The sequence below is a fragment of the Haliotis rufescens genome, unplaced genomic scaffold (assembly GCF_023055435.1).
Source record: "Haliotis rufescens isolate VD_foot unplaced genomic scaffold, xgHalRufe1.0.p SCAF_18, whole genome shotgun sequence".
Lineage (NCBI taxonomy): Eukaryota > Metazoa > Mollusca > Gastropoda > Lepetellida > Haliotidae > Haliotis > Haliotis rufescens.
This window is the reverse complement of record NW_025963868.1, coordinates 485,281-508,866: the sequence shown is the minus strand read 5'-3', so window position 1 is coordinate 508,866 and position 23,586 is coordinate 485,281. Positions and strand designations below refer to the sequence as shown.

The 23,586-nt window shown below is 39.3% G+C and overlaps 1 protein-coding gene across 4 annotated transcripts in view; it reads right to left on the bottom strand.

Moving 5' to 3' along the window:
• LOC124148377 (beta-1,3-galactosyltransferase 1-like) overlaps nucleotides 1-23,046 on the bottom strand; it is a 64,419-nt gene extending 41,373 nt beyond the window's left edge. The window contains exons 1-2 of one of the 4 annotated variants that reach the window (XM_048398085.1): nucleotides 23,028-23,046; nucleotides 4,821-4,973 (exon numbers count right to left, since the gene is read on the bottom strand). The gene's annotated coding sequence lies outside the window, so the exon portion shown is untranslated. Of the gene's footprint in view, nucleotides 1-4,820; nucleotides 4,974-13,128; nucleotides 13,147-13,491; nucleotides 13,611-14,166; nucleotides 14,288-23,027 lie in introns of those variants that run through there. The other 3 variants (XM_046519440.2, XM_046519442.2, XM_048398086.1) reach the window with 3 other exon arrangements.
• Between the last annotated feature and the right edge of the window lie 540 nt (nucleotides 23,047-23,586).

The window sequence follows — 23,586 nt, the reverse complement described above, 5'->3', positions numbered from 1 at the left end:
TAGTGCCAATTTCTAACGCTGCTAACCCCAAATGTAGTAACGTTTATATATTTATGTCTTTGGGAATGCCAATGCAGTTATTTTTTTACAAGGTTTACGACTGACCATTTTCCCACATGAACGTAACTTTTTGTTTGTTTGATCAGATTGGTTCTAGATTCCAGACGAACGGAAAACCACTTAACTTCCCCCTTACATTTTTACTATACCAATTACATGATAGTTGGAATGAACTAGAAATTGAAATTGATTTACAAAGAAAATAATTAAGCAGTCATCACTTGTTTGTAAACATAACGGACATTCTGTTGCAAGATCAACTCCAAGCATGTTTATGGCCACCCATCACAGTGGGAAGTTTTGACTAGCGGCAGTTATAGTAAAGAGAGCTCCACGAACGGGCTATCGCTGTGTGAAGCTTGCACAAACATGATACAAGGGAGATAACTCACTTTATAACTCATTTTTCTCATTATTTTATATTGTTTAATGAAATTGTTTACATGATACATTCACTAAGTAGTCTTGGACATCTCTTATTAATAATTATGCATGTGCATTTCCAAAATCTCTCCTGTCACTTTGTAATAAGTACATGAATTTCATTTGAGAAATCTATCAAGTCTATTTCCGCGAGCAGTTTAAGATAGATGTAGTTTTTTTTCTGCGCATAATACTCGATTTTTTTTATTTTGCAGTATGAATCATAAACTACTCTAATATTTTAATCATTTTTATCCCCCCGGCATATAATGCGGGGGATATAGCGATCAGCCAGTCTGATTGTCCGTCCGTCCGTTCGTAATCATTTCCTTTTCCGGGGCAGAATTCCAAAACCATTCAGTGTATTTGATCGAAACTTGGCAAAGCTATCAGGCACATACTGAAGTGGTGCCCTTTCATATTTATTTTTGTACGAATTTTTATTTTTTACAATTTTTATGGAAAGAAGTTGGACCTAGACTCCATTGGGGAACGGGTTCGTTTCCGGGCCAGAATTCGAAAACCATTCAGTGGGTAAACAATGTATGCTTCTTAAATAACATTCAACTGTTGACTCATTACATAGAGAATTGCACATTTACTAGTGGTTACTTTACAGACAGCTGCCGGGGGGATATGTCATCTTTCTGATGACTCTTGTTCAAAATATCTGGGGCTATATCGGTGTCGGAGTCGGTGTTCGTATGCCGAGCATATACTGTTGTGTTGAGTTGGTCATCAGTAACTCCACCTAGGTCAAACCGCTGATTATCTATAACGCTCATCACGTATGTGGACCCCAAAGGCAGCGTTGTAGCGAGGGGTCACTGTATTTTTTGCGACCATATAGATTCAGTCACGTGCATTTACATACCTTGTACCCAAAATTATCCATAAGAACTTATTATATGCATATATTTCTTCAAAGACAACACTCTTATATATTTAATTGGACAGTAAAGTGGCCACTGGTCATTGTAGTATTTTAGCAGATACGAGTACCTACCTACATAAGTGCGGTATATAAATGTATAATATAATAATGATAAAAATTAATACTGTCAACATTACCAGACCACATCAAATAATTTATTTTGTTATTGTTGCGCTGACTATCATACATAATACATGAACCGCTGACTTGTTTTTGTATTCGTGAATATATATTCGTATTACCCTATATTCGTGATACGTATCGTATTCACCTCATAGTGTCTTCGTTGCAGCCCTACCAATTTTCGAAATCAGTCTTGACAAGTATCTCTTGGATAAGCATGCAAACTTTCGTTCAAACTTCATTAGTCTCTGAGGAAACTTGTCCCCATTACTAACACTATGCACTAAGTTGAAAAGAACGAAGCAAGGGCTATAACTCTGTAATAAAGGAATTTACGACACCAATTTTCGAACTCATTTGAGGTCATTACCAGTAACATGAGCGTGTAAAATTTCATATCTCTGATATAAATAGTTTTTGAGAAAATGCGTCCCCATTGAGAAGCGGACGGACGTACGAACTCAGTTCCTGTATCCCCCGCCCCACGTCGTAGCGGGGGTTACAAATTCATTGCACATCACATAAATCATCGTCTAATTGGGTAGAAGAGGTCTTCAGCAACCCTTGCTTGCCGTAAAAGGTGATTATGCTTGTCGTAAAAGGCGACTAACGGGATCGGGTGGTCAGGCTTGCTGACTTGGTTGATGCATGTCATCGATCCCAATTGCGTGGATCGATGCTCATGACATTAATCACTGGATTGTCTGGTCCAGACTCGATTATTTACAGACCGCCGTCATATAGCTGGAATATTGCTGAGTGCGGCGTTAAACAAGAACCAACCAACCAACCAATCTAATTGGATTGGCTTTTTTAACTTTTGACGAAGACGAGCGAAGCCATCCTGGATTGTTTGTTTACATTCTGCCGATGTCAAGATCTATGTGCCTGTATCGTTTGCATAAACACGACAAAAGATTAATACAAAGCAAAGTTTGCTATCTAATATATTATCTATCAGTACTGAATCTCATAATACACTTGCGATCACGTTTAACCCTGGTAACGACTATGGGGAAGTGATCGTGTTTCTGGTTGTAGATTTGTGAATGAATAAAAAGAAGTGCCGCCGTAACTTCTCAGAAATCAAATTACGTAATTAATAACTGAACCAATAACAAAGCAGGAAAACATCCCCCCCCCCCCCCCCCCCCCCCAACCCTCTCCCATTTGGGTGATGAGATCGGTGAGATTGGCCTAGGGACTTGTATCATATTCTGCCGCCCCCACCCACCATTTTATGCAGCGTTTATTTCAACGTTCCGTTTATCACTACAATTAACGTTTATTTCAAAGTTCAATATTTCACTACAATTATCGTTTATTTCAAAGTTCAATATTTCACTACAATTAACGTTTATTTCAACGTTCCATATATCACTACAATTAACGTTTATTTCAACGTTCAATATTTCACTACAATTAACGTCTATTTCAACGTTCAATATTTCACTACAATTAACGTCTATTTCAACGTTCAATATTTCACTACAATTAACGTTTATTTCAACGTTCAATATATCACTACAATTAACGTTTATTTCAAAGTTCAATATATCACTATAATTAACGTTTATTTCAACGTTCAATATATCACTACAATTAACGTTTATTTCAACGTTCAATATATCACTACAATTAACGTTTATTTCAAAGTTCAATACATCACTATGAACAACGTTTATTTCAAATTTCAATATAGACAATGGAAATATACTGTATATATATTTGCATGCTGATTTAATAATGATTCACCGTTCAACACTGTGTTTCCGTTCGAATGTTCATGACTTGGAAGAGAAATTTACCTAAGCTTTTTATTATTTGTTCGTTTTCAGCTGACATAAATCTTATAAAATTCTCAATAGAGGGAGGGGTAACGAGACGCTTGGGAAAGAGTTTCTTCTTGCTCTAGAATACTGGTCACAAATCATAAGAACATGGAATTCATCTTCAACATGGTTATGTCCCATCGAAAAACAGAAAGTGCAGACACGTTCATTATATGGGATGTTGTTGTGACGCCGCAGTTCAACAGCAAGTCTGAAATTATTACACCGGAACATGGCTTAAGTCTACGTTGGTAAGAAGACATATCACATGTAATATATGATTCCACATTTAGTAATGACTTGAACTGTGAGTAGTAATTGCATTTCGTTGATGCTGTGAGGGAAAAGTGCCAATATTGAGTGAGGCAGTCGTAAAATCTTCGTTTAATTTAAATCTGTCATGAAATGTTGAATATTACAAATGTCTTGGCTTAGCCAAACAAAACCAAATCCAAACTGGAATAAAATCATTCCAATATGTGAGGCCCATGTAATTTTACCAGTATCATCAAGAGATTTTAGTATATACTAAGCTTGGATGGGTAGCCTGTGTTGTTCCATCTGAATTAGTCTGCACCAGTACTTGACTGCTCTTGACATGTAGTTATACTGTAGGGGATCCTACCACAGTCTCCTAGAACCATGTTGTTAATGGTGGACTTATTTACTTTCAAAAAGGATTTGCAGAATCTGTTCAATTTATCACTGCAATTAACGTTTATTTCAACGTTCAATATATCACTATAATTAACGTGTATTTTAAAGTTCAATATTTCACTACACTTAACGTTTATTTCAACATTCAATATATCAAAACAATTAACATTTATAACAAATGTTATATTTGGGATAACACTTTCTTTGTAAAGTACAGATTCTTGTACTTTTTATTTCAACTTTCAATATATCACTACAATTAACGCATATTTCAATGTTCAGCACATTGCAACAATTATCGTTGTTTCAACGTTCAACTAACACATTGCAATAAATATCGTTGTTTTCAACGTTCAACAAACACATTGCGACAATTATCGTTGTTTACAACGTTCAACAAAGACATTGCGACAATTATCGTTGTTTTCAACGTTCAACAAACACATTGCGACAATTATCGTTGTTTTCAGCTTATATGATGCGACCACATAGTTGTTTTCGCAACGTTGAATATGACGCCACCAAATCTTTGGTCAACAGATTGCGATATTTATCGTTGTTTTCATCGTTCAACAATCACAATGCGACAATTATAGTTGTTTACAATGTTCAACAAACACATTGCGACAATTATCGTTGTTTAAAATGTTCAACGTTGACGAAGGTGCGATAATAATCGTTGTATCAACGACCAACGTTGACAGTCATAATGTCTGCTTGCTAGTAAATACAAAAAAACATTACAACTTTTCCACAACCTAAGCCAAATAGAGTTAACTAGTGCGCCCTACCTTGATCGTCCTCAACGTGTACGGCAACCAGACTGACGACGTTCATTCAGAAACTGAAATAATTCATCTGTTTGATATCGCTGAAGCTGCCCAACAAGTCTTTTCACATGACACGTGACCCGCTTCTGTAAATGACGTGACGCCCCTCTGCAACTGAGAAATGTAAACAAATATAATCACTCTTGAGAAAAGAGTAAACAGATAAACAGGTCAGCTCCTGACGTAAAGAACTTATGGGTGTTAATATTAATTAGGTATAGCTTTAATTAGCATCAAACATGAGTGAGTTCTCTTCAACGTCATGTTGTATTATTATTTTCGTGAAGATCCGGGGTAGAATAGGTCTTCAGCAACCCATGCTTGTCGTAAAAGGCGACTTACGGGATCGGATGGTCAGACTCGCTGACTTGGTTGATGCATGTCATCGATCCCAATTGCGTGGATCGATGCTCATGATATTAATCACTGGATTGTCCGGTCTAGACTCGATTATTTACAGACCGCCGTCATAGAGCTGTAATATTGCCGGGGGCGGCATTAAACAACAAACAAACCAATCTTGTTTGTCAATTTAAATTTCTATTTCATTTCAACCATCATGTAAATGGGTCAGTAAGAATGTAAAGTGGAAGTTGCCCGTTAGTCTGCAATCTCGAACCAATTTGATTACACAAACAAAACCTAAATTCATCTGGGAAATTGTAAGTCAGTCGTAACCCTTTTCAAAACGTTACTATGATGGCATTACCACAGGCACACACCAAAATATAAAGTCACTACTTTTGGGGTTAGAGGGAAAATTTCAAGATTCTTGCAATGGCCGCTTGTACTTTGGTGGCAGCGATAATACCGGAAGGGTAACGAAGGTCTCACGCAGTGGGAAGAAGCTTGTATAACGGGATCGGTTCCGAACTGGTTTTACCACACTGTGACGTTAACCACTGGGGACGCTACAGCCGCCCATTCATCACATCCTCCGGAGTTGTTTACAACGTACATTGATACACGCGAGATCACTGCTTGACTACGCGAGTGACTGCAGTCGCGAGAGACGAGTTATTTCTGTATAAAGGCCACTTGCCCGAAATACAATCATCAGATGATTAGACCCGTGAAGATCCGGGTTAAAACAGGTCTTCAGCAACCCATGCTTCCCGTAAAAGGCGACTGTGCTTGTCGTAAGAGGCGACTAACGGGATCGGGTGGTCAGGCTCGCTGACTTGGTTGATGCATGTCATCGTATCCCAATTGTGTAGATCGATGCTACGGCAAGCATGGGCTGCTGTAGACCTGGGACTGACTATAAAAGTCCAGTTTCCACCGTTGCCGAAAAAGGCTGGAATTTCTGGGCTCGATCGTAACGCCATCTCTCATATCATTTGCATTTGCTTCAAACTAAACGTCGGCGCCGAGTCAAGACGATCTGATCGATAATCAAGATCTATATTGCAATAAAACGGGTCTTACATCGCGAAGAGCATCAAATCACGTGAGCACCTTGATTAAGAACATGAAAAGATTTGGAAAATATCAGTTGACGCCGAGTTGGTGGTCAACATACTTTGCAAATCCTGCAATCGACCGAAATCTGTATGATAGTTTACGAACCTGATGTCGATTTCGTTACGCAATTTTGATTGGACTATGCATAGACTCGTTAGCCCAGCCAAAATATAACTCCATAATTCCACCCTAGTTCGGCAAGGGTGGAAACTGGACTTTTATAGTCCAGGGAAGAGGTGAGGTGAGGTGAAATGGGGTTTAACGTCGCGTCCAAGATTATTGCACATATATAGCGACGTGCACGTGTATGTGTGTTTGTGTGTCTGCGTGTACTAATCCGGACTGATGCTGATTTATAGTGCTAGCTCACTGAGATACCATGCCGCAGTTTAACATGAATACCCCACTCAGACACAGTATACTGACTCCGAGCCGACCAGTCCTTGTTTAAGTCCCTTAATGCCGAGCGCCAGACAGGGTAACAACAAGTACCAATCTTTTAACGTCTTTTGGTATGACGCGGCTTGGGATCGAACCCCGGACCTTCAACTCTCCGGGCGGACGCTCTACCATTAGACCACGGAGGCGGTTGCCCAGGGAAGATGGCTAATTGTATGATGTATAGTCAAATGGCAGTGTAACAGAACACTACATAGTAAGCCGCATGGTTATGTTTTAACGTATCATTTCAAGTCAGGAAAAAATAGTTAAAAGGCTTAATGTCAAATTCAATTATTTAATATGTTCCTAACATGCCCAAACTGGACGTTCCACATTTGCATACATTTGCATACATGACCTCGCGGAACGTGTACTTCCGTGCTGAAATTTGCCGTGCTATACATGCGAGCTTTTTCGCGGACAGTTCACATCAGCGCAACACACACCATCTGCATCTGTCAGTGGCATTTTGTTTATTAAATAAGGCAATGAGTGAGTGAGTTGGGTTTAACGCCGCTTTTAACAGTATTCCAGTTATATCACGGCGTGTCAGCTTAATGTGGGAGGAAAGCCCGAAGTGATGCAGGTCTCTGACGTTAACCACTTCGGTGAAACCCACGAGCACGGTTATGGTGCTGACAAACCTTGAAACATAATCGGGGCGAACCGGGATTCGAACCCACAATCATAGGTTTCTGGCGTGCCCAAGGGACGCAACTCTGCACAGCGAATCGCGGCGCCTTAGACGACTGGGCCACCCGTGCCCCCAATAAGGCAATGACAACGGCGATAACTTTAGTTGAAATCATTAGAACACGTATAGACAGAAAAGTTCAGAGAATAAGAAATACATTAACGTTGAAGATAGATGTTTGGAATTTCATTTCATTCAATCTTGAGAATATAGTGAATAAATACCAACGAAATATTACACTTCAGTTGAGGTATGTTAACACTTGCAGGCTGTGACTACGATGTTCACACGATATACAGTGCGCCCAGCCATTAAGGTCCATTCCCACGACGCCAGCATAGTAAACAATATATATATGTGCATAGAGGATACTTTAAGCAAACAAGGTTTGAAGGGGATTGGGGACAAGTTCTTCCAACTTAGAATGCCCTCTCCCTGGTATTTACAAAAAAATTACAATTTCAAATTCAATATATATGCATACAACACTATAGATGAGAGAGAGAAATAGAGAGAGCTAGATAGATAGATAGATAGATAGATATACATTGTTGAATGAACAGTTCTTTACACAAATCTTTTAGTTGTACATATATAACGTTGTACTGCCTTAAATATAGCTTCATTTTCTGTAACAACGTGATCTGCATTGCCGTATAACAGTAAGTGTACATCAACAGGTATGTTATGAACAAAAAATTTAAGACTGTTAAACATAATTTCACGCTGATGACTAAACAATGTACATTCCATGAGATAATGATATGCATTTTCACATGTATTCGAACATGTACAGTTCGGGTGATCTTTTATACCAATTCTATATAAATCATAATTCAACTGACTGCACATGTATCTCAGTTTTGTGTGTAAGATATTATATTTTCTTTTTCCATAAGCGAAGTACGCAATTCTATCTTTTGACGGCGTTGCAGAGAGCTCCAGATAACTTTTTGAGCAATTGAGTTTTTACTGGAAGGTTTCTTTTTTAATTGCGTTATTACATTTTTCATTGGATAACCAATATCTTTTCACTCATCTATTCATCATTCTTTTTGGAGTTTTCCCAAAATGAGTTAACATTTTGAGATTTCAAAAAAAATAATGTTTCAGATGTATGTAAGGGTTCTTACTATAAGCTTGACTCGGAAAGTAAATTAGCTCCTAATTGTGTTTTGGAAATTAGCTTCATTGTACGCATGCTGAAAAAGCTTCATTGGATATTTCCGCATGCTGTTTTTATACATTTGAGTTTTTCATTTCATGCATGCGTTTCTGTACGCAAGTTGATTGAAAGTAATTGGGTTTTGAATATTTCAGGGGTATTCTACGCACATACGCAGCTTGTCTGTAGCTCTGGCTTTGGTACAAGCAAACCATTTGGGGATTCGATTATGGACGAGGTCGGAAATGGGTATAGAACACCCTAGGACAATCCGGCACACGCAAGTTTCGTAGCGGCGTTGTCCCGCTAGTGGTGCCTAACTTTTGACGGCGTTGGTACAAGCAAACCCTTCAAGGATTCGATCATGGACGAGGTCGAAAATTGGTATAGGACACCCTGGGACACTCGGGCATACCCCCGTTTCATAGCGGCGATATGCTGCCAGCAGTGCCTTACTTTTAACGTCACTTCCGTCACTGACCCGTGAGGATTCCGGGGTAGAATAGGTCTTCAGCAACCCATGCTTCCCGTAAAAGGTGACTATGCTTGTCGTAAAAGGCGACTAAAAGGATCGGGTGGTCAGGCTCGCTGTCTTGGTTGATGCATGTTATCGATCCCAATTGCGTGGATCGATGCTCATGATTTCAATCACTGGATTGTCTGTTCCAGACTCGATTATTTACAGACCGCCGTCATATAGCTGGAATATTGCTGAGTGCGGCGTTAAACAACAAACCAACCAACCAACCAACTGCAGCATTAGAAATTGGCACTAGTCCTGTAGTCCTTACCAAACTGCCCAATGGTAAAGGTATCCTAAGGACTAGTAGAAATTGGCCCATTTTAAGGGTTTTGTTGTTTGTTATCATTATAAGGACTAGTGGACGAAAACTGTTAGTTTCTAACCTTGAACTTCCGTCAATTTCTCATGCCCCGAGGTTGCAGTCGTCTTTGTTATCGTGGTTTCATGTATACAAGATAAAAAGGGAGGTTTATTGTATTGGAGAAGCGGAATGATAACTAATCGCTGGATTGTCTTCAGATTTGGTACTATGTTGATATACAGGCGGGGGACATTTCGTCACTTTGTGACAAATACTTGTTTTGCTAAACTCCCACTTCCATACTGCCGACACCTTCTAAAAGTGTTAATTGTATTCTTGATAAGGTAAGACGGCCAGACCACGTGGTACCTCGACCACAATCCACATGCCTCTTGTGCAGTCGTCCGGATGACTAACTCTTAGCCTCGAAAGACAGGAGCCCCAGTGAGATGGAGATTCAATGTTGTTGTTGCTTTAAGTGTTTACGAGGTCGCCTTCTGCCTTAGCAATTTCGGCTGACCTGTCCCTCTTTGGGACTCCTGTGTGTGAGTAGGGTACACATATTTATTGTGAGTTTGGTATTCACCGAATTTCTGTTTTTGTATGGATTGATATATTTTCGTATATTGATATAATTTCATTTTTATCTTTGGCTGCTCTCTTTATATACGTTCGAGTAGCTGTCCATCTCTCAGAAATAGAGTAAGTTCGGCCTTCGCTAGTGCATCTCTTGGCTTCAGGAGATCTACGACAGATAGCGGATCTAACTGCAATTCTTATTTTAACCGAGCCGGGCTGGAGCGTGGTCTTGACATTCCAGTAACACGTGAGCAATGGATTCAGGTTGATTGTAAGATGGGTGAGATTCAAATTCAAAAGTATCTATTGTACAGTAAACTACGGTTATAACGAACTCAAATGGACCACTTATTTTAGTTCGTTACAACCGTAGTTCGTTATAAGCATATTTACAAGATCTATACAGCAATTATGTCAAGGACCAAAAATTATGTTCGTAATATCCGTCAGTTCGTTATAAGCGTGTTCGTTATAAACGTATTTTACTGCATAATGTGTGGCGAGGATGTAGATAACGCTCGTTACAGAAGACTAATTTTCAATGGAAGTGAAAAGCACGGCAACCGTCTTAACTTGAAGGTGTCCTGAAAGTTTTTTACTGAGAGAGTGCTTTATAAACATTGTGTGTAATAACAGCATGGTGTCGTGACAAGACGTGAAGAGGCCAACAGCTGAGGTCGTCCTTTGTCAAATCGTGTGTTGTACAAACCCCTCAGAACTACGCTTTGTAAAAGATCAAGGACCGTGACTTATCGGTTAGTGTGACCAGAGCATTACAAAGACAGGCCTTATATTTCCTGACCGTATACGACCGCCTCCGTGGTCTAGTGGTAGAGCGTCCGCCCGGAGAGCGGAAGGTCCGGGGTTTGATCCCCGGCCGCGTCATACCAAAAGACGTTAAAAGATGGTACTTGTTGTTACCCTGTCTGGCGCTCGGCATTAAGGTGCTAAAACAAGGACTGGTCGGCTCGGAGTATCTGTGTCAGTATCGCATGGAGAACTGACCAGTAGGTTGAGTCCCGCTAGACAAGCCAGTATGTCGATATGTCACAAACAAATTCAAAGACAATTCTTTTTACGTCATTTGTTCTAAAAAAAACTACGGAAACATTGTTGCACAAACACAGTGATCCTAGTCCTCATTATAGCGTAAAAGATATTTTGTCCTTAAGAGTGAGTGAGTGAGTGAGTGAGTGAGTTTGGTTTAACGCCGCTTTTAACAGTATTCCAGTTATATTGCGGCGTGTCAGCTTAATGTGGGAGGAAAGCCCGAAGTGATGCATGTCTCAGACGTTTACCACTTCGATGAAACCCACGAGCACAGGTATGGAGCTGACAAACCTAGAAACATAATCGGGGCGAACCGGGATTCAAAAACCCACGATCATATGTTTCTTGCGTGCCCAAGGGACGCAACTCTGCACAGCGAATCGCGGCGCCTTAGACGACTGGGCCACCCGTGCCCCCATGTCTCTCGCGATAGGAGCATTCAATTCTTTCTTGAACAGAAGGAAGAAACCGAAATTTATAGAGCTATTCAGTCTCCCTGGTTAAAAGCTTACATTGATTCCAACAACGAGAAATGAAAGCAGGCCCAAACTGAGGCAAACAACTCAGTTTTGGTCGTACAGCGATGGACGTACTGTGTGTTTATGTAGAATTAGTAAACACTCCCAAACACGTTAGGATATCGTGTGCCAAGTCAACACTTGAAGCGTTCAAAACATTAAATTATAACTTGACGGCAGTTCACCTAAAGAAAACAAGCCTGTTTATACCGAATTCAGCAATTAAGATTACTAAGAATTGTAAAATATGTTGGTTGGTTGGTTGGCTGGTTGGTTTGTTGTTTAACGCCGCACTCAGCAATGTGTGACCGCTGTATTGTTTGAATTTTACCCATCTATTGTGTAATGGAGAAACCATGACACCGGTCATGTGCCTACCCGGTTATACAATCATACCATTCCTGAGGTGGAATGGTTTGTCCAACTTATAAACCGCTATCCATTTATCTATTTCATTTTTGGAGCTTATATTTACGCGGTATACGGGTCGCAAATAAGCGCGGTATAACGAGACACGCTTTATAACTGTTGTTATCGCGGGCCGCTGCGCGGACTGCACGTGCAGAAGAGGGCTGTACGTGCAGAAAGAACCGCGTGCGTCGTACCACATGGCATTGTGTCGTTGACTGTTCACAAGAGAGGATGTCTGACGATGACGATATTTTCCTTACTCAAAGTAAGTTAATTGATGAAAATTCTGCAGAAAAGGATGAGCATGACTTTTGTTTCCGTTTTGGAGACCCTTTGTCAGGTTTTACAATTGCTCCCCAGGTTTTACAATTGCAAAACCTGAGGAGCAATTGTAAAACCTGCTGAGTGGTCTTACTACAAAAGAAAGGTCGTCTGGGAGATGGTCACAACACCATGATAGGTTTATAAATAGATATAAGGGGCGGTCGGGTAGACTATGGTTAAAGCGTTCGCTCGTCACGCCTAACATCCGCCTTATTTGTCAAAGCTACTATACTCTTAAAGGCCCACCAGAGCTTAACGATCTCAACAACGAAATACCCTGCCTCAAACACAGATCTGACATCGTTCGGCAAAAGAATTTTCAAAGCAGCAGCACTATAATTAACATCGTTCATCTCATAAAAGCCCACAGCTTGACAAAGATCTCAATGGCTATACACATGAGAATGGTAGTTAAGGGCTGCATATATGCTTTTTACGCTCACTCACAAAATTATTCTTTGAGTTTATATTTGCAAATATCTTTGAAATCTATACGTGTATCATTTTGATGTAGCTTCTTTTGCATGTTTCAGTGGATGGATTCAGAGACCACATTATATGGTCTCTGATGGATTTTGTGCCTTATTATTTATTCAGTGAGTGAAAAGTTTGCGACAGAGGAGTGAGTGAGTTAAATTTAACGTTGCATCGGCATTAATTCAATCATACAGCGACGAGACCAAGTTTAATATAACAATTGAGTCATTTATGCAAAGTAATATTTAAAAACAATTCATGAAACATTTGAGCATACTATATTTAAAAACAATTTATGAAACATATTTGAGCATAATAATACCTGGTTCACAGTGTTAAAACACAGGCTATAGGCCACCAGTAACGAGCCAGCCCACATCGCTGGGGATCATGGGGACTTACAGTACCTCGGCTTCCTGCATGATACCCCAGCAGGATTTACGTCATCACTTTAGGTGCTGGTGGTTGTGACCAATACTAGCCAATATAAAAAAATACTCATCAATGAGTTGGCTGAAAAACACTGGTTGATGATAGCTACATCGATTATGACAGGATTACATGTCAAACAGGGGGACAATATTTTACCCTACGTCAACCTCGTGGACAGAGCCTTCAATAATGTCAGTTGATGATAGTGTAGCTATAGCAGGGCGTGGAGTCATCCCACGGATGACATCCTTACCTTGTCAGCTTGCTGACGGGCTTAACCTCCTTCGTCATGTGGACAAGGCGCCCGACTTCTGATCAGAAGGTCCGTGTTCGAATCCCATCACTGGAATCGGAAATTTTCCGTCGCTACATTAGCATCACACCAAATTCAAAAACAAGCATTTAATTATTCACACACATATTTCAAACTTATAATACAGGCCAATTACTTTCAAATAGCTGATAATGAGATGCACGCTAACACGGGAATTGCGACAGAGGAGAGCGTCACGCTTGAATTGTTTAAACTTTGAACACATGTTTGCAGATGTAGAGTTGCTATTAACGAACGGGCAACGAGGAATTCGACGAATGTCCAGGGTGAAATTAGCATTTACAGGAACCAACACAGCTCATGATTTTATGTAAATAAAAAACGCAGCCACAATCTACTTGATAAAAAACACAGCCTCGATGAAAAGGCTCGACCTTAGGTTGAATTTGAAATGCGCCGTAAATAACATCACAGCCCCTAAAAATGAAGAGAAAACAAACACGACTCTACCCAAAAACCTGCCATTATCAAATGGCATATGACACGAGAGACATCACCCAGGACGTTGCAAATCACATTGTTCTAATGGAATACGCCTTGTGTTTTGCTACTGATCATACTCTGAGACTGAAAATGCTGAAGATGTATATTTACCTTAAAGAAACTTGTACATCGAATGGAAAATGTGTAACAATGTTTTCAGCAACTGCAACACATAGCGTCCCCTCATCCAGACCTGTTTGACAAGTGAGAGACACACTCGGTATCACTTGCCATGCTCTGATAGTCGCAAACATGAACATCGCCTGTATTGCTATCGCTGGGCTGAACTTATTCGAGGGTCACGTTGTGAAGTCTTCACACGCTCGCCCACACAAAATGTATTCTAAAACTTCCCTAACTGGATATGTAAATATTTAAATTCAGTAACTTGATGAAAGGTAGCATAGCTTGGCAAAAATGTTGGATATGCGCATATGTCGAAAACGTCAATGACAGCTATACTAACGTCCAAAAGAAACGATACCAACTATTGTTTTTAATATTTTTTGTTATAAGTGATTTAGTTTATATGTAAACATTCTTAAACATATCCCACGTACCAAGCAAAATGATATCGGCGGACAAAAGCTGTAAAATTTGACAATTTGTGTAAAAGAAGTGCACTTTGCAAAAACGATATCAGGTGCCGTAGCACGAAATGCACGTGCAGATCTATTGTCATCTTCCAAAGGCAAGGGAGATAACTGAGTGTAAAAGTCTGGTTTCCGACCTTGCCGAACTAGGCTGAAATTTCTGGGCTCGATCGTAGGGCCACCAGTGGCTATTACGAGTTATCCCCCTTCTATGCCCCTCCTTTTGACCAATCAGATTCCATCTCTCATATCACTTGCACTTGCTTCTAACAAAATGGCGGCGCCCAGTCAAGACGACATGATCGATGATCAAGATCTATATTGTGATAAAACGGGTCTTACCTCGCGAAATGCATCAAATCACGTGAGCACCTTGATTAAAAACATGAAGAGATTTTGAAAATATCTGTCGACGAGTTGACGTTACACATCCTCTGCAAATCCTGGAACACGGGGGGGGCAGCCGTCTAAGGCGCCGCAATTCGCTGTGCAGAGTTGCGTCCCTTTTGCACGCCAGAAACCTATGAATGTGGGTTCGAATCCCGATTCGCCCCGATTATGTTTCTAGGTTTGTCAGCACCATAACCGTGCTCGTGGGTTTCACCGAAGTGGTAAACGTCTGAGACCTGCATCACTTCGGGCTTTCCTCCAACATTAAGCTGACACGCCGCGATATAACTGTAATACTGTTAAAAGCGGCGTTAAACCCCACTCACTCACTCACTCACTCACTCACTCTGCAAATCCTGCAGTCGACTGAAATCTGCACGATGTAATCCATATTGTTTACGAACCGGATGTCGATTTCGTTACGCGATTTGGATTGGACTATGCATAGGCTCGTTAGTCCAGCCAAACTGTAACTCTGGCAAAATTTTCTGGTAAAATATTCCAAAGTTGTGTTGTAGCTGGTATCTATAATGAATCTGCTTAAGCTTTTGTTTTACACTTTACTGTTTGAAGATTAGTTTTATCTATTCCGAAACTGTATTAGGAATAAGCCTACAAAGATATTCCGATGAGAAATGATTATTCATTTTGTAAAACATTACCAATTTTGAATTGTATCTGTTTTTTTAACAATTTGTTTGATTTTTATAGTTTCCAAGGTAGTTCGGGATAGACGATATCTATAACTTCTTAAACAGTTAACCAGAGGACAACATTTCCTTACAATATCATCAATGTGCATTTTCCATGTACAATTACTTTGTAAAGTAACACCTAGGTGTTTATGACTTTGTACATCTTAGATTTCTGCACCATTCATATATAAGTTAGGTTTGCGACTATGGTTTACTTTACGGATAAATTGAATAGAATCAGTTTTTTCGGGACTAAATTTAACTTGCCATCTAGCAGCTCATTCTGAAATTCTGTTCAAGTCATCATTGAGATTACGAGCCGCTATATCAGGATCCTCTATGATCACATACGGACCGCCTCCGTGGTCTAGTGGTAGAGCGTCCGCCCGGAGAGCGGAAGGTCCGGGGTTCGATCCCCGACCGCGTCATACCAAAAGACATTAAAAGATGGTACGTGTTGTTACCCTGTCTGGCGCTCGGCAACAAGGGGCCAAAACAAGGACTGGTCGGCTCGGAGTCGGTATACTGTGTCTGAGTGAAGTATTCATGTTAAACTGCGGCATGGTATCTCAGTGAGCTAGCACTATAAATCGGCATCAGTCCGGACTAGTACAAGCAGCCACACACACACATACACGTCGCTATATAAGTGCAATAATCTTGGACGCGACGTTAAACCCCATTTCACCTCACCTATGATCACATACAAAGATGTGTCACCAGCAAAAAGTCTTATATTACTATTTATTCCTTCAACAATTTCATCGATATAGATAATAAACAATAATGGTCCCAAGACCGAGCCCTGTGGCACCCCTGCCAAGACAGCCTTTGGATCTGAGCTATAGCCATTTATAACTACCTTTTGAAATCGTTTTTCTAAAAAACTATCACATAATAACTTTCCACAGATACCAGAAAGCTGTCAAGATCGCAGACAATCTCGTATATATTTACAAGAAAGAAGTGAGCGAAGCTCACATACCCCCGTTATCCCCGCTGGTCAACAACAAATAGTAAATAGTTTGTTAATTAATGAAATATTACATATTTCTAACTGATTTTAACTTCAATGTTTTAAAAACTAAGATTGAGTTCAAGTGACAATTGACCCCCCCAATCTCCCATGTTACCAGTGTTCACTGTACGAGGAAGTAGATCACCATGAACACCTTAGAATAAGAATTTGATTGAGGAGTTACATAAGAAGAATTATCACAAGGACCAAAATTTGTTGATATAAAAACACATAAAAAATGGAACAATATCATATAAGAAAATCAATAAATTAATAATTTCCATCTAGCCTTAAGAGGTAAAGAATTCATAAATTCAAACTAACACAAAGCACAGATACTGATGATGATCTACATGTGTGGAAACAATTTTGGAAAATATATTAGCTAAACAAAACCAGTCATCACAATTTCTAAATTCCATCATGTTTCCATGAAAACAGCAAAAAAGAAAACTTTCAGAATCTTATAAAAGATATAAAAAAAATCCTAGTGGTTATTGTAGCAAGTTTGCTGAAGCTAGGATACATAATATTGTAAACATGGATCGTACAAAAACTCTACCCAAAATGTATGCTTCACAATGATTCCATGGAGACGGCAAAAATAAAAAAATTCAGAATCTTCAAACTAGCAAAAGGCACAAGTACTCATTGTGGTAAATATGTGTAGCAAGTTTGGTGAAGCTAGGGTGCAAAGTTAAAAAGATATAGGCCGTACAAAACACCCACCCTAAAAGTTTAAGTTTCTAATGTTTCCATGGAAACGGCAAAAATTAAAAACTTCAGAATCTTCAAACGTGCAAAAAGGCACAAGTACTCATTGTGGTCAATGTGTGTAGCAAGTTTGGTGAAGCTAGGGTGCATGGTTAAAAAGTTATGGGCCGTACAAAAGCTCGGACGGAAGGACGGACGGAAGGACGGACGAACGGAACCCTATATACCCCCAATTTACTTCGTAAACGGGGGTATAATTAATGTAAGTACTTTTGATAGATGTATTATGGTATGGTTAAATTAGTATACATGTATTAAGCTTGGCGGGGTGTTTTTAGATAGTGTCAGGTAATACTATGTGACCAGGTTAGGTTCAGGGAAGCGTGACCGGGTAGGGCTGATCGCTGGGGAGTTACTTGGTTTAACAATAGGGAAGTCACGGTTAGCCTGGATTATGGGGTCAGTTTAAAAAGCGGGGCAGGGTAATAATTTGTACAGTCGACAGCCAGAATGGGTATGTTCAGATAAGGCATGGACTGACATTGTGGGAGCTTTCTACTCTGGTTGGCGTAACGTTTTTACATTTATTTGTTTCATGAAGGGTTGTATTATAGAAGATAGAATTTTACGTTATGCATTGTTATAATGTGTCAGGTGAGGTGAAATTGGGTTTAACGTCGCGTCCAAGATAAGTGCACTTATATAGCGACGTGCATGTACGTGTGTGTGTTTGTGTGGCTGCTTGTACTAGTCCGGACTGATGCCGATTTATAGTGCTAGCACACTGAGATACCATGCCGCAGTTTAACATGAATACCCCACCCAGACACAGTATACTGACTCCGAGCCGACCAGTCCTTGTTTTAGCCCCTTAATGCCGAGGGCCAGACAGGGTAACAACAAGTACCATCTTTTAACGTCTTTTGGTATGACGCGGCCGGGGATCGAACCCTGGACCCTCCGCTCTCCTATTATATTACTATTATACATGTACTTAGTATTAGTATGGTGAGTGAGTGAGTATGCTTTTAGCAATATTCCAGCAACATCACGGCGGGGGACACCAGAAATGGGCTTCACACATTGTACAAATGTCGGAAATCGAACCCGGGTCGTCGGCGTGACGAGCGAACGCTTTAACCACTAGGCTACCAGACCCCCCATATTAGTAGTTTCGTGATAGTAGGACACTCGTAACAAAAGTAGGCTAGATAAGTAAAGCTTGATCAGTTATTGTTAGTCAATTTGGAATTAGTTTGTATATAAGTATTGTTATTGGGGTTTATAACGTTACTTAAGGGTGGGAATAAATATTTTTAAAAACATTTTTGTGTTCATGGTTATTTCAATACGTGACAGTAGCTTATAAATTATTCCTTTGTGCCAAACGTTATCAAAAGCTTTACTTAAGTCACAAAATACAGTTCTAACTTCCCTACATTTATCTAAAGCCTTTGCAATAAAGTCATATAAATATGTTAACTGATTTGAGATTGAGTCACCCTGGGTGAATCTAGATTGTAGGTTAGTGAGCCCATTATTGTTCCTTTAATAGTTATACACATGTTTAATTATACATTTTTCAAATATCAGTCGTCTAAGGCGCCGCGATTCGCTGTGCAGAGTTGCGTCCCTTGGACACGCCAGAAACCTATGATTGTGGGTTCGAATCCCGGTTCGCCCCGATTCGCCCCGATTAAGTTTCTAGGTTTGTCAGCACCATACCCGTGCTCGTGGGTTTCACCGAAGTGGTAAACGTCTGAGACCTGCATCACTTCGGGCTTTCCTCCCACATTAAGCTGACACGCCGTGATATAACTGGAATACTGTTAAAAGCGGCGTTAAACCCAACTCACTCACTTACTCACTCAAATATCTTTGCAAAACAACTTTAGGGCGCAACAGGTCTGTAAATGTGTAAATTCTTCACGCTTTTCTTCTTCTGAATAGGAATGATAAGAGCTTCTTTCCGTAGTGATGGAAATATTGCTAATTCAAGAGAGAGATGGTTGGTTGGTTTGTTGTTTAACGCCGCACTCAGATATATGACGGAGGTCTGTAAATAATCGAGTCTGGACCAGACAATCCAGTTTTTTTATATCATGAGCATCGATCCACGCAATTGGGATGGATAACTTACATCAACCAAGTCAGTGAGCCTGACCACCCGATCCCGTTAGTCGCCTCTTACGACAAGCATCGTCGCCTTTTACGGCAAGCATGGGTTGCTGAAGACCTATTCTACCCCGGATCTTCACTGGTCGAATACGTTGTACTTATACTAATTTATAACCTACATAATATAAATAAAATATTAACCTTTACCCTTAATGCTCATCAAGTTTAGGATGAAATCATGTCCAATAGCGTACTGAAACATTATTGGTTCATAAAATCTAAACGTGCAAACATGTATCAACTTATAAATGTTTGATATCATGATTATTACTAGAATTACAACGTTAACTTAACCCCCAAGGTGTAAGATGAATAATTTTATTTGTCCTTAATTCCACGTAACTGACATAAAATAAAACAAATTGAAATCATATCTCCGACTTAACGGATGTTGAGTGACTTTGCACAATTCGTGATAAAAAACACTTTGTTTATAAAAAGAACAATTAGAAAAATTCGGAAACTAACTGAACTTAGTTATCGGGTAAATGGTACATACACCCTTGTTACCTTAAATGATACATCTTTGTTATCAAGTAAATGATACATCTTTGTTATCAAGTAAATGATACACCTTTGTTATCAAGTAAATGATACATCTTTGTTATCAAGTAAATGATACCTTTGTTATCAAGTAAATGATACACCTTTGTTATCAAGTAAATGATACATCTTTGTTGTCAAGTAAATGATACACCTTTGTTATCAAGTAAATGATACACCTTTGTTATCAAGTAAATGATACACCTTTGTTATCAAGTAAATGATACACCTTTGTTATCAAGTAAATGATACAACTTTGTTATCAAGTAAATGATACACCTTTGTTACCAGACCCGTGAAGATCCGAGGTAGAATAGCTGTTCAGCAACCAATGCCCGTAAAAGGTGACTATGCTTGTCGAAAAAGGTGACTATGCTTGTCGTAAAAGGTGACTATGCTTTTCGTAAAAGGTGACTATGCTTGTCGTTAGAGGCGACTAACGGGATCGGGCGGTCAGGCTCGCTGACTTGGTTGAGACAAATCATCGATCCCAATTACGTGGATCGATGCTCATGATATCAATCACTGGATTTTCTTGTCCAGACTCGATTATTTACAGACCGCCGTCATTTTGCTGGAATATTGCTGAGCGCGGCGTTAAACAACAAATCAACCAACCAACCAACCTTTGTTACCAAGTGAATGAATGAATAAGTGAGTTAAACGCCGCCTTAACAGTATTCCTGTTCTATAACAGCGTGTGAGCGTAATGTGGGAGGAAAGTCTGACCACTCATGTGAAACCCACAAGCACCTGGATGCGACTCTGCAGGGAGAATTGAGGCACCCCAGACGGCTGTCGCCACCTGTGCCTCCATCAGGTAAATGATAATATACACCTTTATCATCAGGTAAATGATAATATACACCTTTATCATCAGGTAAATGATAATATACACCTTTATCATCAGGTAAATGATAATATACACCTTTATCATCAGGTAAATGATAATATACACCTTTATCATCAGGTAAATGATAATATACTCCTTTATCATCAGGTAAATGATAATATACACCTTTATCATCAGGTAAATGATAATAGGCACCTTTATCATCAGGTTAATGATAATATGCACCTTTATCATCACGTAAATGATAATATACACCTCTTTCATCAGGTAAATGATAACATTCACCTCTATCATCAGGTAAATGATAATACACACCTTTATCATCAGGTAAATGATAATGTACAACTTTATCATCAGATAAATGATAATATACACCTTTATCAGCATGTAAATGATAATATGCACCCTAATGATCAGATAAATGATAATATACACCTTTATGATCAGATAAATGATAATATACACCTTATTCATCAGGTAAATGATAATATACACCCTAATGATCAGATAAATGATAATATACACCTTTATGATCAGATAAATGATAATATACACCTTTATGATCAGATAAATGATAATATACACCTTATTCAGCAGGTAAATGATAATATACACCTTATTCAGCAGGTAAATGATAATATACACCTTTATCATAGGGTAAATGATAATATACACCTTTATCAGCAGGTAAATGATAATATACACCTTAATCAGCAGGTAAATAATAATATGCACCTTTATCAGCAGGTAAATGATAATATACACCTTTATCATTGGGTAAATGATAATATACACCTTTATCATCATGTTAATGATAATATACACCTTTATCAGAATGTAAATGATAACAGCATACACCTTAATAAACATGAACATGATACACATTAGTATCGAGGGAATAGCAAACAGCTTAGTTATCAAGAAGATACATGCACCTTAGTTATTATTTACATTTCTTTCAGTGACCATGATGTGTATCTAGGCATTAAGACCCTACATGGCATGTCGACTAACTTCGTCACCAGGCTTAGCATCGACTGGTTGGGCGTTCCACCCCGAACCCCAACCCACCAATGTCTTGGGTCAGTTTGAGTCGGAGTCGGATTTTGAGGGAGTCGATGAGATCGTCCATCTGTGATTGTCGGGTAATCTTCAATATTTTCTCATCGTGTGTTTTGATGAATAAAGTAGAACATGGATAACACGAACTACAAGGGACCGGAGAAATCAGTTCGTTATATACGTTGTTCGTTATATACGTTGTTCGTTATATACGTTTTCGTTCGGAAACGTCCGCCATCTTGGCTAAAACAAAATACACATACACGTTTATACACGTTTCCTCCCGCATCTACCGGTGATTCAGTTAAAAAGTACCAACATTTTAATGTAATGGTCGGAAGAAATTGTATCTGAAGTTATTATTTTATCAGGATAATATATTCCAATATCACCGAAATTAATGATTCATCGCTGATTGCCTACAGCCAATTGTCAGTGACACTTGACACTGAGTGAGATTTCTCAGTTCGTTATGTACGTAGATTTTATTTGATAATATATAGGAGATAAATCGGGGATGTTTTGACAGTTTGTTGTATCCGTTTGTTCGCTCTATCCGTGTTCGTTATATCCGCGTTCTGCTGTAATTTTTGTACAGTATTATACGTTTATAACGAACTGACGGATATAATGAACTTGACATTTGCTGTATAGATGTTGTATATATGCTTATAACAAACTACTGTTATAACGAACTAAAATAAGTGGTTCATTTGAGCTAGTTATAAACCGTAGTTTACTGTAATATTAATCCAATAGTGAGAACTGTTATCGGGAACGGTTTCTGCAAACTCTAGAAACATGTTTGTGTGTTAAAACACGTGTTATTTAAGGGTGATACATATTATGTTTTAGTTGTCTGTTAAGGTAACTGATTTTGGTTATTTTGTCCTGAATAAAATATCATTTAAACTTCATTAACTTACCTCTTGCTGAAATGCGTGGCTCGGCCAGTATCACATATCCATGTCACACAAAACCAAGATGTCACAGGCTACCAAACCTCTCCTACGTTAGCAAAACACCAGATGCCCAATACTCCAATACACAGTCACAGAGTCGGACAAGTCATATCGAAATAAGCTTTTAGAATTCTGGTCGGCAAGCTGGGACTCTATCAATATCGCTTCTTTTCCACTACACTGAAGGGAATTAATTACCAGTAACACCTATTGTATGAGATGTATGACTGTACTATAGTATGAATGACTGTGCAAGGGAGAACTGATTAACAGCGTGTATTGATTTAAAGGGTTTCTGCACACACGATAGGTGCCATATGTCATATATTCATTTCCATGAAGAAATACAATATAAAAAAATAAATTATTAACGTTAAAAACCACAGACTGGGCACCGGTGTAGCAGGCTCAAATCAATCGCTTAAAAATTTCACTCTAAAGTGGTTTCAGCCTTGACTTAGGTCACGCTTGAGGGCGTTCAGCCTTGACTCGGGTCACGCTTGAGGGCGTTTAGGCTAGACTC